Below are 15,000 nucleotides of genomic sequence, written 5' to 3' on the forward strand. Positions count from 1 at the left end.
CAAAATATTTTAGAAAAATGTCAGATTTATTTTGAAAAAAAATTGATATATTATGATGAAAGTGTAAATATTTAAAAACAAAACGTTGGAATATAATAATATTTTGAGAAAAATAAAAAAATAAAAATAGAAGAAAAAAATGTAATACATTTTGAGAAAAGAAATCAAAATATTTTAGATTTTTTATTTATTTTTTTTACATTTTAGGGGAAAAAATCAAACTATTTTATAAAAAAGTTGTTAGTGTTGGTCCTTTAGTCCCAGACAGTTTGTCTGTTGGAGGAAATTTAACAAACTATTTAGATTATCTCTTCATTGTTAATGCAGAAATGTCTTCCTGTTTGATCTCAGATTAATTAATTAATTAATTAATTAAGGGAATATCTTTGGCTTTTGGGACAAAACAAGACATTTAAACATCATTCTGGACTTTGGAGAAACTGGGATTTTTCTGGGAAAGATGGCAGTCAGACCCCTACCTTACTCCCCGTGAACTCGTATCAGATCGTTGTACTCCCAGTTAGTTTTTGACATCACACACAGAGACAACAATGGCGCCCCCTGTTGATGCTGTACAGACGCCGCTGATTAATGGTGAAAAATGGAAATAAATAGACATGAATAGGCAACGTAAAGTAATTCCGCACATTGAGATCAAAACAATACACATACGATTGTGTAATACTACAGGTAATGTTTATGCAATGAAGCGCAAAATGTTGCCGACTAGGAATCGTTAGTATCAGCTAGCGCTAGGTAACGTCAACGGTAGGTAGCCGCTAGCTGACGCTAGCTAGAAGGGTTTGTTGTGACTTTGCCTGGAACACTAGCCGACTAGAAATCGTTAGTATCAGCTAACACTAGGTAACGTCAATGGTAGGTAGCCGCTAGCTAACGCTAACGCTAGCTAATGTCAACGTTAGGTAGCCGCTAGCTAACGCTAACGCTAGCTAATGTCAACGTTAGGTAGCCGCTAGTTAACGCTAACGCTAGCTAATGTCCAGTGTTGGGAACGTTACTTTAAAAAAGTAATTAGTTATAGTTACTCACTACTTGTTCCAAAAAGTAACTGAGTTAGTAACTGAATTACTCTATAATAAAAGTAACTTGTTACCAGGGAAAGTAACTATTTGCGTTACTGTTAAAAAAAAGTTGCTATATGTCAAAGAATTTGGATTTTTTTGAGCAGTTGTTTAGTTGTGAGGCAGAAAGATCTAGAGCTTCTGCTGCCTGGAGGACTTTGCTCCGAGTCCTTCTTTGCTAGTGGATGGCGAGCTATCATCTGTGGTGGAGGTATCGCTGGTTTTGGCCACTAGCTTTGTAGATGCGTGTGTCGTTCATTAAATTAGAGTTGCTTACAACGAATGTCGACAAAGTCTTCTCTCCTGGACATAATGTACACATTACATGCACGTTCTTGCCTTTGGCCACAATGAATTTGAAGTAGTGTTTATATCTCCACCTTGAAAATGCCAACTTTTCATCGGATTGCTCCTGACTCGCAATCTCTGCTGCTGCATCGAATCTCAGTTTAGCTGTTGTGTGTGTGTGTGTGTGTGTGTGTGTGTGTGTGTGTGTGTGTGTGTGCTGGCATGTGTGTAAAAACACTGGCTCTGATTGGCAACCATGAAACATGACTCTGCCTTAGCCAATCATAATGGCTTACCTGGTTATTAACCCACCTCCTCACTAGCTGTGAGCCAGGGGTGCGTTCGGATTACACAGTTTATTCAATCAATGCATAGTAACGCACCGCATTTAACGTCCAGTAACGTTAACGGCGTTGTAACGACGGGAAAAGTAATTTGTTAAATTACCCCGTTACTGAAAAAATAACATCGTTACCTAACGCCGTTCTTTTAAACGGCGTTATTCCAAACACTGCTAATGTCAACGTTAGGTAGCCGCTAGCTAACGCTAGCTCAGCGGTCAGCAACCTTTACCACTCAAAGAGCCATTTTGACCCGTTTCCCACAGTAACGAAAACACTGGGAGCCACAAAACCCTTTTGACATTTAAAATGAAATAACACTGCATATAACAGTTTTTTTGCCTCTATGCTATGCATAAACATCCTATAATGTGTTGCATTTATGAGATCGATGAACTAGGCTACTGCAGAGAAAACGAAATTACATTTCTGCATGCAACAAAAACATTTTGAACTCTGAAAAAAAGACGTTGGGTTGAAGGTTACTTTAAAGTAAAATACTCGATGTCTATTTTAGTCCTTCTTGTATTTATGAAAAAACTTTTACTGGCGCGTGCAGTCAGCTGTCAACCTGAATAATAAAAGGACTATTTCACTGAACAATGAAAAAATATGAATATATGCAAAATAATTGGCAATTGAAATATTTATCATACTTGTTTAATGTGATTTCTGCTCCTGGACCTCAGGGCTGTATGCCGTCACCTTCTTCTTTACGCAGGATCGTAAGCTGTCCTCTATGAGGCGTGTGCGATGTTTGCTTTTAATAAAGTTCATGTTGGAGAACACCTGCTCACATACATATGTGGATCCAAAGACCGACAGGACTCCAAGTGCATACTTTTTCATGTTCACGTAAACGTCGGGGATAGCATTCCAAGTTTCGAACACAAGTTTGTCCGGTTTGGGGAGGTTTTCAATATCACGCCATTTGTGATTGTGAGCAAGAACGGCCTTCTGACGGGCAACGTCTTCAAGGTCTGCTGTCAAGCGTTTAAACTTGGACACCCATATGTCTTTGTCGGCTGTGTCGGCCAGTTCCATCTCAAGATCAGGTTGACTCACACCTGCCGATGCAGTCGTATTCAGCAGAGATGGATCGAGGCTTAGGGGAGTGACAGGGAAGGATAATGTGGTTTTTTCCTCTCTGAACTCACAGAATCGTTTCCCAAACGATGTTTGCATTGCGATGATTGCAGAATGTAAATACTCCGAATTTATCATGTGAGCTTCTTTGAACTCTCTCAAATTGGGGAAGTGTGACAGTGTACCTTTCTGTAAATCTCTGGCCAGCACTGTCAACTTGCGCTGTCATGTCTACCATGAAGTGTAGCTTTTCCAGCCACTCTGGCTGTTCCAGCTCAGGAAATGTGAGCCCTTTGCTGCCCAGGAAAATTTTCACTTCTTCCAGACACGCGGCAAAGCGTTTCAGCACCTCCCCTCTGGACAGCCAGCGGACTTCGTTGTGCAGCAGGAGATCAGAATATGTGCTTTCCAGCTCGGAACTGACGGTGATTTAAACCTTTTGCCATTATTTTATTGACAATCTGAATGACAACGTTCATTACTTCTGTGCATTCCAGAGGAAATGTTTGAGCACACAGTCCCTCTCGGTGCAGGATGCAGTGAAAAGTCAGCAGCTTTCTGTCCAGCGACTTCTGCAGTAAAGCCACAAAGCCCTTATGCGCTCCTGTCATACTTGGTGCCCCATCAGTAGCCACTGACAGCAGGTGGGTGCTGTCCTCCCCCGTGTTTGGCCTTTTAGCGGTATCAACTCAATCATGTCTTCCTGTCCCCAGCAGAGTTTACATACCGGCAGAACAGCGCTATTTGTTCAATATCACCTTTGTCTTTAGATTCATCGCAGGCAGTTGAGTAGGCCACAGCTGAACTGATGTCTGTAAGTTGCTGTCTGGTGATGTCTTTGACAGTCTTTGCAGAGAGGGGCATATCCCTGATTTTCTGCACAATTTCACTCTTGTTTTTAAAGTCTGTGAATAGATGTTCTGAAATCTTAATGAAAGATTCTTTCATATATTCTCCATTTATGAACGGCCTCCCGTGCCTGACTATTTCCTGAGCGGCTACAAAACTAGCATATGTACTTGTACTTGCAGACTTCATCCACTTCTTGAAGTGATTTTTGCTCAGATCAACCTTCCGCATCAGTTCCAAAATGGCTTTTTTTCTCTCATCTCCATCTGGATATTTTTGAGCAAAGGCTGCGTGTTTATTCTGGAAATGTCTTGCGACATTTGACTTTTTGTTGTTTGCTAGTTTTTCATTATATATTAAGCATACTGGTAAACCAGTCTCGACAGCAGTGAAAGCATATGAATCTGCCCACGTAGCATATATCTTTCTTCTATATCTTCTATACCCAGCTGAAAAATAAATGTGCTAAGTGTACTCAAATTTAGCATACTTTTGTGTACTTGAAGCCACACTAATCATCATTATACTTGAAGTGTGTTCATGATTAGTTAACTTGAAGCATGCTATTTTGGAACAACTAATTTTGTACTAAATGTATTTTAATTGTAATTAAATTGTAGAAAAGCTCAACTTGAAGTGTATTTAGTGTACTTGTATGTGCTAAAGTGGAACAACTTAAAGTATATTTTGTATACTTTAAGCATATGGCTTTATATGTACTAATATATGCTTAATTAGTTAAATTAAAGTGTACTTTGTATTATAAGTACATTAAAAATTATTTGTTAGTGTCTTATAAATATATGTTTTATACTTTTAATATATTCTTACTGTGCTAATAATATGCTTAATTATACTTTTGGTTTATTCCAATTACTAAAAAAGCATACTTTGCAGTTAATAGTCAATATACTTTATCATTACTTTGCTATATTACTTTCTACCTTGCACATACTTGCAAATGTATTACCAGTACACTAAAGGCTGAAAGACTTATAGGACTACTTCCAGGTGAAAAAATATACTTTAATGTATTTGTACCATATCCTAATTAGAATAGTACATTGTATATACAAAAAACTTGTACTATCTCTTAACAGTGGTACAACAAATGTATGAACATTTACATTATGGCTTTTAAACATTTTCAAATATTGGTACTTTAGTAAACCTTGTAGAAATAGGTCCATTTCAGGCAGCAGACTTAAACATTACACATAAACTTTACAGAACACTGAGAAATAGTGAACAATGAAAAACAACATTCCTTATTATTGCACCCCTAACCCCTCCCACCATACAGAAACACACACCACACATTATGTTCCTTTTTTTTGGCTGAACTGCTCATTGTTACACTTTCGTCTGATGGCCGCGGCGCACATCAGAGACACTTGTCTGTGGAAACTCTAGAAGAACAGCGTCTGTTGACCGAATAGACGAGATAATGTAAGTCACACAGCATATTCATAGTATTTTGAACAGTACATCAAAGGGGTATTCCAGAAAGGAGGTTCAACAAACTCGAAGCCTAACCCGGAACTGAGTTGACTTAATCTGTGAAGTGAAACTCTGAATATAGGCTATAAAAACAGTCTTGTGATTGCTCCTCACTCTGGTTTTATTCATATTCTGCATATTAAACAAGGTAAAAGTTTATTCAGTGGATATTTCAGCTTGTAGCAGCTTTTTACCACCAACAGTTACCTACTGATTAACACACATCCTGTCTCCTAACATCCTGCTGAGTAAATGACCATGTGGAAGAAGGCAGAGGAGCTGGTCCTGAGTCAGGTCGCTGGGTCACCAGAGGCTGAGGGCGTCACTCACCCCCAGGACCCAAGAGGCAGACACACACATTTATCTACAGATAGTACTAGAAGTTATTTAATATTATCCTAAATGCGGCAGCAAATTAGAAACATGTACTTTGAAATTGCGTTGTTGGAGGCAATGCAGGCTGATGGTTAGCCTACTTTTGTAGCTATCTGTGGGAAATAAAAAAAAGCCAAATGAAATGTGAACGATCCCTCTTTTTCTGACTGCTGGAAGGTGATTGATTAACCTGCAAAGTGATAAAAATGCAGATCTGAGAGCACGTCAGCGGTGACGTGTAGCCTGATATTCGATGTAGCCGGACTGAGAATATTGTTCAGATAAATGATGGACTGATGAGAAGTGGTACCGTTCGGCTCAGGGAATGAGAGCTCATCTAAATAATCCCCCTGTTGTAAAACTATGTGAATTCTTTCTGCTTCAACATGATGCTGTTGAGAAGGAAAGGACAGGCCCTGTCAGACATCTCCGCCAGACTCAGGGTTTCTTCAAGTAAACCTGCCAGCGAGCAGGTTAGGTTCCCAGAGTCAGTTACCATGGTGACTGACACAGAGTTTAAGATACCTCTCATTCAGGAACAAAAAAACAGAGTTTCCACATAACCTGCTTTCTGGAATACCCCTCTGGAAACTCTGAGAAATGTTATCAGTATGGTATACCAATACTGCTCCCAGTAAATAGTCCAACATGTATTTAGTAATTACTTGTGGTCAGTTTCCGTGTGATCTAGCTGCTATAGAAATCACAGAAGCTTTTAAATAGACTACATGTAACTCAAAACAATTACGTACCTGTAATAGCCTGCACTTTGTCAACATCAAGCTGTGTTTTTGGCGGCCCCCCCCTCCCAGACTTTCCAGTTAGGGTGGACTGTGCAAGGCCCTCCTTTGTGAATACCAGCACAGCCAGCTCCTGGGCAAAAATGGTCATGTGAGACCTATTCAGCCGCAGGAAGGCCCTCTTTCAAACTGTCACTGTGCTGCCTGCCAAGGGATGCTGCATGGGAGAGAAAGAGAGGATAAATTAGACAGATCATCTCTCCCTACTTATGAGGAATGAACAGACATTATCCAAATATTAAAAAATGTTAATTCAATTAAATTACTTGGAAACACTGCTAGTATATATAGACCACTAGGGAGTGCTATGGCCAGTGGTGTTGAAGTTCCCACTGACAGCAAGATAATTCATACAACTGATTTGTGAAACATATAACCTATTAAATCCCATCACTTTATTGCTGACCCAATTACCAACAATATGAAAGGTCCATAGTGCAAATATAAAATTCTTTATGAATGAACTGTCAAGTAATGAATACATACGTTCATCCCTCAATTATAACATACCATTTCAATTTCACTGTCCACAGAAGATGATGACGCTGCAGATGAAGGGGTCCCCCTAATCGAGGACATCAATGCCCGGACACACTCCACACACTCCCTCATTAATTTAATCATTTCTGGCAGGTCTAGATGAATGTAATAATAAGTGGGAAAACATTTGGTTTGTTAGTGTAAAAGTAATGGTACTTAAGCTCACTACAGCACAATAAATAATGTGGGAACACCCTGAATCATTGTTTAATAAACATACTGTGTTCTGACATGTCAACCCCTCTAATTCCAATCTGAACACCCACCGTGAAGGGATGACATGATTTCATTCACTCCGGGTGCCATGCCATGACCAGTATTATCATCCGTCAACTTCTTCAAGAGAGAATGAGAGATTAGAATCACATTAAACTTCATTAAGGTACAATAGACATTTAAAGAACCTGATGTGAGGAATTGTGGGAGGAAATAGCGGCAGATATAATGTTGTGTTCATTTTGTACGTTAGAGATTGTGATTATTTGATGCTTGTTTTTCTGGATCCCAATAAAAACAACAGACAAACGCTACAGTTTGTCAAGCTGTCATGGTGACTGACTGATCTGTGAATGACAATCTGACAGCTGGGATCCAATCCTGTGCACACTTTGTAGGTCAATTAAGATTTATGATTGTAATTATAATTATAATAAATGCTGTTCAAAAAGGTACTATTCAAATAAAGTTTTTAATTATTATCAGCCCTTATTTGTTATTAGTGACAATATTTTTAGACACACGTGTGCACGCGCATGCTTTTGACTTCTAGACTTTATTTCTCAAAGGAAATACAGTATGTTTAAAGGACACTCTTCTAATCCACACTACTGTGTGGGACAAAACATTAATGAAAGGTGTTGTTGAATATATTAAATAAAAGTAAATGAAATACATTATGCTTAGTTGGCATGCACATGACAGCCAAAAGGAGTTTATATGTGAAAATAAGATATGTAACAATTGTGAGATTAAGTTTTCCATGCAGTTGGATGTAAGATCTCTGACCTTTGCCTGACCGATTCATTCAATATAATATCATTTTACCATAATAATATAATATTCAATATAAATGTACTTGCCATTCTCTGGGCTGAGGAGAAGCCCAACTCTTCATCTGAGGCATGGTCTTGAAACTTTCAAAAGGGAAAAGAAAAATAGCTGTGAAAAGCAATACAACAGAGAAATAATTTTTGTCTGAGAGTACACAACAGCTGGGAAAGAAGTATGACTTACAATGTCATGCCGTTGTGGACTTCCTATGTATGTGGCATCATCAGAACTTGGACTGGATGCCAGGGGTAAAAGCACACGTCTTGCTGCCTTGTTAATCTTTGCTCGCTTTCCCTGAAGAAAAACGTTTATATGGTAAAAGTAGGAAAATGATTAGTTATATCCTGAAATTTGAGTTGTACTAGAAACTACAATATGTCATTAGAAAAAAAAGATGTTGATGTTGGTATTAACTAAAATTGTAGTCAAGTTTTTAAAAAATAAAATAGACAAACTACCTTAATAATTAACACAAAGAAACATGCAAAATAGGTGATTCACAGGACTAAAAGATTCTGTCCAATATTCCTCAAATCAAGACCTTTTAGTGAAGTGTCTGAGGGACACCACATTTTTTGCTGTTGTGAACGTTGTAGCCCCCTGCTCAAGAAAGAAGTATGCCTTACCCCATGAACACGTTGTGGAGATTCTTTCTCAGAACTGTAGAGGTGATCTTGTGTGTCCAGGGCCCTCTTCTGAGACAGGGAAGTCTTCAGGTTTTGTAACACCTGGTCCCTGGCTGCCCCTTTAATCCTGGTTTGCTTTGCCTGTCAAAAATGTTTATGACATAAAAATGTTGGCGTCCTACAGAAAGCTTTGTGTAATCAAGTTCACATTTTAGATGTCTTCTTATTTAAAGTTCCCTTAATTATCTCACCACCCCTCAGATATAGCATATTTGGTGTCTCTGTACATAAAAATGCATGTAGTAGTTGAATCTATCTGTAGACCTACCTCTGGCAGCTACAACAACAAAATACTGCTACATCGAGATGTTTCAGTATTATTCATCTAATGTTGTCATATATAACAATAAATCAGTCAAATCAGTACATTTACTTTGATAGTTTAGCTACATTTTACTGCACATAATTATGCACTTTAACTTGAGTGGGATTTTTCATGCATGATTTGTAATGGAGAATTTTAGCATTGCTTAACTGTTTTTTTTGTTTGTTTTTTTTACTCAGGTAAATGATTTGAATTTTGTCAAGACCTCTACCAGAAAGCATCTGGATGTGTAGTTAGCCAAAGTATTGGAGACAGCGTGTCAGCTACTGCAGCATTAAGGAATGTTGCGTGTGCTCACCTGTATGGCTGTTTTAGGCTTCACTACGTCGGTCTCACACATTTTCTTTTTCATGCGCACACCCCTGCTTTCCTCCTCGGCCCAGATATCTTTACCGAGAAGGAAGAAATTCTTCTTCGACACAAGTTCTTTGTAGGAATCTGATATAACGAGAAGAGTACAAAAAAAAAAAGTTTAGCCAAGACATTTTTCCTAACGACTAAATTAAACAGTTAGCTGCTATAGCTAGCTGACCGAGTTGGAAAAATAATAGGTATTCAAAATACCTATTACCCATTACCGTATTCTCCATACTTACCTCCAAATAACAGCACTTTAGCAGGCACCGTCCCGTTTGGTTCTTTTCTCGTGGGCCATTTTATTTCAATCCAGTTCGCGTCGTCATCAAGGTCCGGCTGGGATGCCACTTGGGTGAACTGGTCGCTACCAAGAATGAGCGACGTACTTTCCACTTTAAGTGTTTTATCAAATAAGTAGTAGATGGCGAATTTGAACATCGTATCCTCCTAACCTGCAAACCTGCAAACCTGCTTTACGCGACTGACCTGACCTCGCTCAGATGCAACGGTTGTCGGATGAGAACGTCCGCAGCTCTGATTGGCTGAAAGTGAAAAACGGAACTGATGCACTTGATTGGTCAGACACTGTCATTATGTTCAGTTAAAATCATCATGCCAGCAAAACGAAACTTGAAGAGACATTTGAATTCTGACGAGACTCAACCAGAGACGCCAAGAACAACAAAACACAGAAGACTTCAACCGAACCAGGTAAAGAAAAAAAACAACTGGTGAAATGCTGTGGGCTACAACGAAAATTTAAATTTTACTCTCCGACTAATTCTGTATTCTGTATAACATTATGAAGTGAAACGTTTCAAGATAAATAGTACGCTATCAAAACATTGTTGTTAAAGTGTTATTAGCTATGAGGTAAAAACACGTCGAAACCATCTTGTTATTGACTTCACGTCAAAGACTTACGCACTGCAGACCCCATACACTTTAAAAAAATATATATATATTATAACTTTTACTGTGACATCTGCAGGAAAAATAGGATGTAAACTTGTCATCATCTTTTCAAAAAACCACAATATTTATCTTTGGTAGCCTATATTATAATATCTTATATATAAGATCAGCCTATCTGATGGTTAACATAGTTCTAAAAGACAATATTCCTTCCAGTATCTTCATCCTAAAATGTTTGCCCAAATCCACTGTAAGTCATCAAGGGTAATAACATCAACACTACTGCTAGCTAGTGGATAAAGCACTAGCCGTGTTCAGGTTTCCTATTATCTTAGTTTTTACTGTATCCACAGAAAAAGAGAAAACTGTTCTACAAGAGATTTCTCAGTACATCTTCAGTTCCAAGAACATCCCTTTACAGAAGAAAAGTTACTGAAAAGGTAAGTTCAGGAGAAATAAATGCTACAGTAGTAAATGTATTTTTATATTCCAATGTTCAACCACACTGAAGCTGCACTTAATTCCTCTATATTTGTTTCAGATTTGTCTTGCAGATCATAGTAATGCAGATACTTACCAAGAAGTGGATAGAGAGACACAGGAGGACAGAGAGGAAGATGATGGAAGTGGACAAGAGGACAGAGAGGAAGATGATGGAAGTGGACATGTCATATGTACTGAGGCACAATTTGACAGGAGTAGCTCTTCAGGATCTTCTTACAATGTTTAATGAACATTTCCCTGGCTTGGTGCCAGCAACCTCATAACTTTTTCATAAAGCGTATGGACAGTTTGGCCACTATGTGCCCCATTTTTATTGTGTCAACTGTGAAAGCTATATGGGACCCAGTGAGACAGCTCCAAAAGATTGTTCTTCTTGTAATGCTGAATTTGACATTGAGAGAAACTTAAGGGTTGGGTCTTACTTTCTTGTACTTAGTCTATCAACCCAAATAGTGGACATTGTGGAAAATTCTGGGATGCATTTAAATGAAAGACATTCAATTCCAGGCATTATTTCAGATATTCAGTGTGGGGCTGAATATGAAAAACTCAAGCAGAGTGGACAAATAGGGGCTGATGACATATCAATTATGTGGAATTGTGATGGAATTCCAGTTTTCAACAGCAATAATTTTCAGATATGGCCAATTCAGTGTCAAATCATAGAGCTGTCACCAAAAGATCGCCAAGCCAACATCTGTATACCATGCTTATGGTTTGGTAAAAGCAAGCCAAATATGATCACATTTTTAACTGCTTTCGTGGCAGAGCTCAAGGAACTGGAACAGACTGGAATTAAATGGATGGACTCTGAAAATGTAGAGCATACAAGCCAAGTTCATTTACTCCTGTGCTCAACAACTCAGATTCAATTGCCCGCCCCCTCCTGAGAAACACAAAACAGTTTAACGGAAAATATGGGTGTGACTTCTGCCTTTACACTGGTGGTGGTCCATATGTCTGGGAAACCCCAGAACCACCTTTACGGACAGAGATGGATCATTTTCGGCATGCTATGCTGGCAACACCTGCTAATCCAGTAATGGGTGTGAAAGGCCCATCCCCTTTGATGGAACTTGAGAGCTTCAAGATGATCACTGGATTCATTCCTGAGTACCAACACAGTGTCTGCCTGGGTGTCACTAAACAGATTACATCTCTGTGGCTAGACAGTAAGCACCATAATGAAGACTGGTACTTGGGCGGCAAGGTCAGTGATATAGACCAGGAATTGCTGGCCATTAACCCACCTGTGGAGGTCACAAGGGCACCAAGATCAGTGAAGGACAGAAAATTCTGGAAAGCATCTGAGTGGAGGTCATTTTTGTTGTTTTATGCATTGCCTGTTTTGAACGGCATTCTGAAAAAGAAGTATTGGAAATATCTTTTTTTATTAGTTTTTGCGATACACACTCTTCTTCAGGATGCCATCAAAGTGAGACATGTGGATGTGGCAGAACAAGCTCTGCGAAAATTTGTGCTCAACTTTGAGAAACTGTATGGAGCTGCTAATGCTTCTTTTAATGTGCATTTACTAATGCACTTCGCAGCAGGTGTGCGTAACTGGGGACCACTGTGGGCAACATCCACATTTCCATTTGAATAATTTAATGGGACTTTGCTTAGGTTTTTCAGTGGAACAACACATGTGCCAACACAAATAGTGAACAGATTCCTTCGGTGGAGGGGTCTCTCAAAAAAAGCAGGGACTACAATGGCAAATGCTAATGACAGCATAAAGACATTATTTGACAAACTTGAAAGTACCTCTAGCTTAAGAAAGAAATCAAAGGAGTTTCAACATAATGTCAGAGGTTTTGGCTGCCCAAAGAAAGTTAGCACATCTGTGTTGCAGAGGATGGCTATTGAAAGTTTAATAGGAGTGACAGTTCATTCAGGTTTATTTTATGACCGTTTCATTTGTAGCAGTGTGGTTTATCATTCATATAATAACACAACTCTTAAAAAGAGAAATAATTCAGTTGTACAGTTAAATGATGGAACATTCTGCGAAGTTATGACCCTGGTGGCTTTTACATCTGATGATGGGGCCTCATCCACATCCACCAACTTCTGTATTTTAGTAAAAGAGCTTGCCAAGAGTGGAGGAAAGGTGTGTAGAGATGCTCAGTTAAATATATCTTCCACATTTATAAATGAGGTATCTCACACCCATAATGTATTTGCCGTTCATCCCCAATCACTCGAGCGTAAATGTGTAATGGTTAAGTCCAAGGACAAAATGTATGTCATTCCACTTCCCAACAATGTTGAAAGAGACTAAAATTCTTGGGGAGCTACTACTTTACAGACATCAACGCCAAACCGACCTCTACATATCGGTCCTATACGCATGAATACTGTCAGCGACTTTTTGATCTGTACACTCTCCAATTGGTCTTGTTTGCAGTAGCCCTGCCTTTTCTCCATTAAACAATACCAATGAAATGTTCTTTTTTGAACACTTGTGACAATGTTAACACAGTGTGAGTGAACTTAATTTTTTTGCTTATTATATAGCCAGTATTAACTTGTCTGTTGCAATATGGGTGATCTGTTAAATCATAATGTAGCACTGCACCAACGTTAAACCACTTGCTTTTCAGCAGAAGACACATTTTTTGTGCACCTGTACTTTTGAAGTGTGCATTTAATATTTTGTTTAATGTCATTTTGTGTGTAAGATGTATTGTATCATATTTTTTTGACAAACTGATTAAACATTACAGAACAGCTGCAATAATTGCTATCTGTGTACTTTACACACAGCACAACATTTCATAAATGGGTTTAAGTGCATTTTCATAGTAATACTATTGAACACTTTCTAAAAGAATGTCCTGACGTACTAACGTGAATAACTTCACTTCATAATTAGACTCAAATGTAACTTAAAATACACTCAAACTTAATATTATGTTGATATTAAAATATGTACTTTTAAAATATGCTTTCAGTGTATGTTACAATGACAATTTTAAGCATACAATTTAAAATATATCAAAAATATGTGTAAAAACAAATTTCAAATAAGTACACTTTAGAAAGTACACATAACTTTCACTTAAAGTATATTTTAGTATAATATATTTCTATAAAGTGTAATATAGTATACTTATTTTAAAGTGTGTTAAAAGCGTTAGCGTGAAAGCGTGATGCTAGTATACTTTTTATATATTTACAAAAAGTACAATTTGTGTAAGTACATTTTCAACATACTATCGGAAATATAAATATACTTGAAATACAATAAAGTACATTTTTTTTTTCGCTTGGGTATATCTATGAGTTGGCCTACCTGGGGTTAGAAAAGTTCAAGAAATTGCGTTGTAACACATATTAAGAGCGACAAAACATTTTAACACGTTTTTGTGTTACAAATTACAATAATAAGACATTATTTAGATGTTACAAGATCACCATAATCTTCAAATTTAGAATTACATTTTAAAAACAAACGAAGTAAAATAAAATAAATTTTAATTAAATACTCATTAATTATTTTCAAACGCCACAGGGAGCTGCATCAGAGGGATGAAAGCGCCGCATGCGGCTCCGGAGCCGCGGGTTTCCGACCCCTGCGCTAGCTAGAAGGGTTAGTGGTGACTTTGCCTGGAACGCTACCAAGTCGTGAGTCGTAACTTTTGGGCCAAAAGGAGAGGCAGGCAAGATGGCGGACTAGGCGGTCGAGCCTTTTGGAGCTCTCGCTCAAGTTCCTCGAAAGTTAAAAATACTGATTGTTTCTTCTCGAACAAGTGGTTGAGTACAAGTTTAATGCCAAGGAAAGGTAAAGGAAAAGATTCCAGCGATACGGGTCAAGAAATGATGAACAAAGAGTTGCAGGACTGTCCATCCAAGGACAGTTCCTGTCGTGGTTGGGGTTTTTGTTTCCAGTTTTCTAGTCCTTTTTTGTGTGTTTTTCAGTTGGTCCTGCTTCTCCCTGTGCCTCCTGTGTTTTCCCTCCTCCCGTCTGCTCCTTGTTGCTGCCAGTTGACGATGCTCACCTGTTCCTCATTCCACAATCACCGCTCGCCCGCCACACACACCTGCCAGCCATCTACAATCAAGCTCAGTACTTCAACCCCGGCTCCACTCACGATCTTCGCTGGATCGTTGTCTCTGCCACTCTGGTGACGCTAGATACAAGCTCACGCTCTCAACAGTTGTTACCTTACCTGTCCTCACCTCTCCTTGTGTTTCGCCCTGCAGTCATCAGCTCCACACCTTCCTCCTGCATCCAGTCAGCTGGCTTCACCATCCGGTCCCCCTCTCACGGCTCCCTGCTCTACCCTGCCTCCGCTT

At 38.7% G+C, this 15,000-nt stretch overlaps 2 long non-coding RNA genes across 2 annotated transcripts; one reads left to right on the top strand and one right to left on the bottom strand.

Annotated features, from left to right (window-relative positions):
- Positions 1-4,651: 4,651 nt before the first annotated feature.
- LOC116059957 lies at positions 4,652-6,985 on the bottom strand. Its single transcript, XR_004107423.2, has 3 exons — positions 6,832-6,985; positions 6,274-6,478; positions 4,652-5,070 (listed from the first exon to the last, which is right to left on the bottom strand). It is a non-coding gene; the product is annotated as an uncharacterized LOC116059957 (long non-coding RNA).
- A 2,808-nt stretch (positions 6,986-9,793) lies between these two features.
- LOC118493603 lies at positions 9,794-10,862 on the top strand. The gene is made up of 3 exons (XR_004895551.1): positions 9,794-9,990; positions 10,548-10,634; positions 10,736-10,862. It is a non-coding gene; the product is annotated as an uncharacterized LOC118493603 (long non-coding RNA).
- Positions 10,863-15,000: the final 4,138 nt, after the last annotated feature.

Source organism: Sander lucioperca, chromosome 17 (assembly GCF_008315115.2).
Source record: "Sander lucioperca isolate FBNREF2018 chromosome 17, SLUC_FBN_1.2, whole genome shotgun sequence".
NCBI lineage: Eukaryota > Metazoa > Chordata > Actinopteri > Perciformes > Percidae > Sander > Sander lucioperca.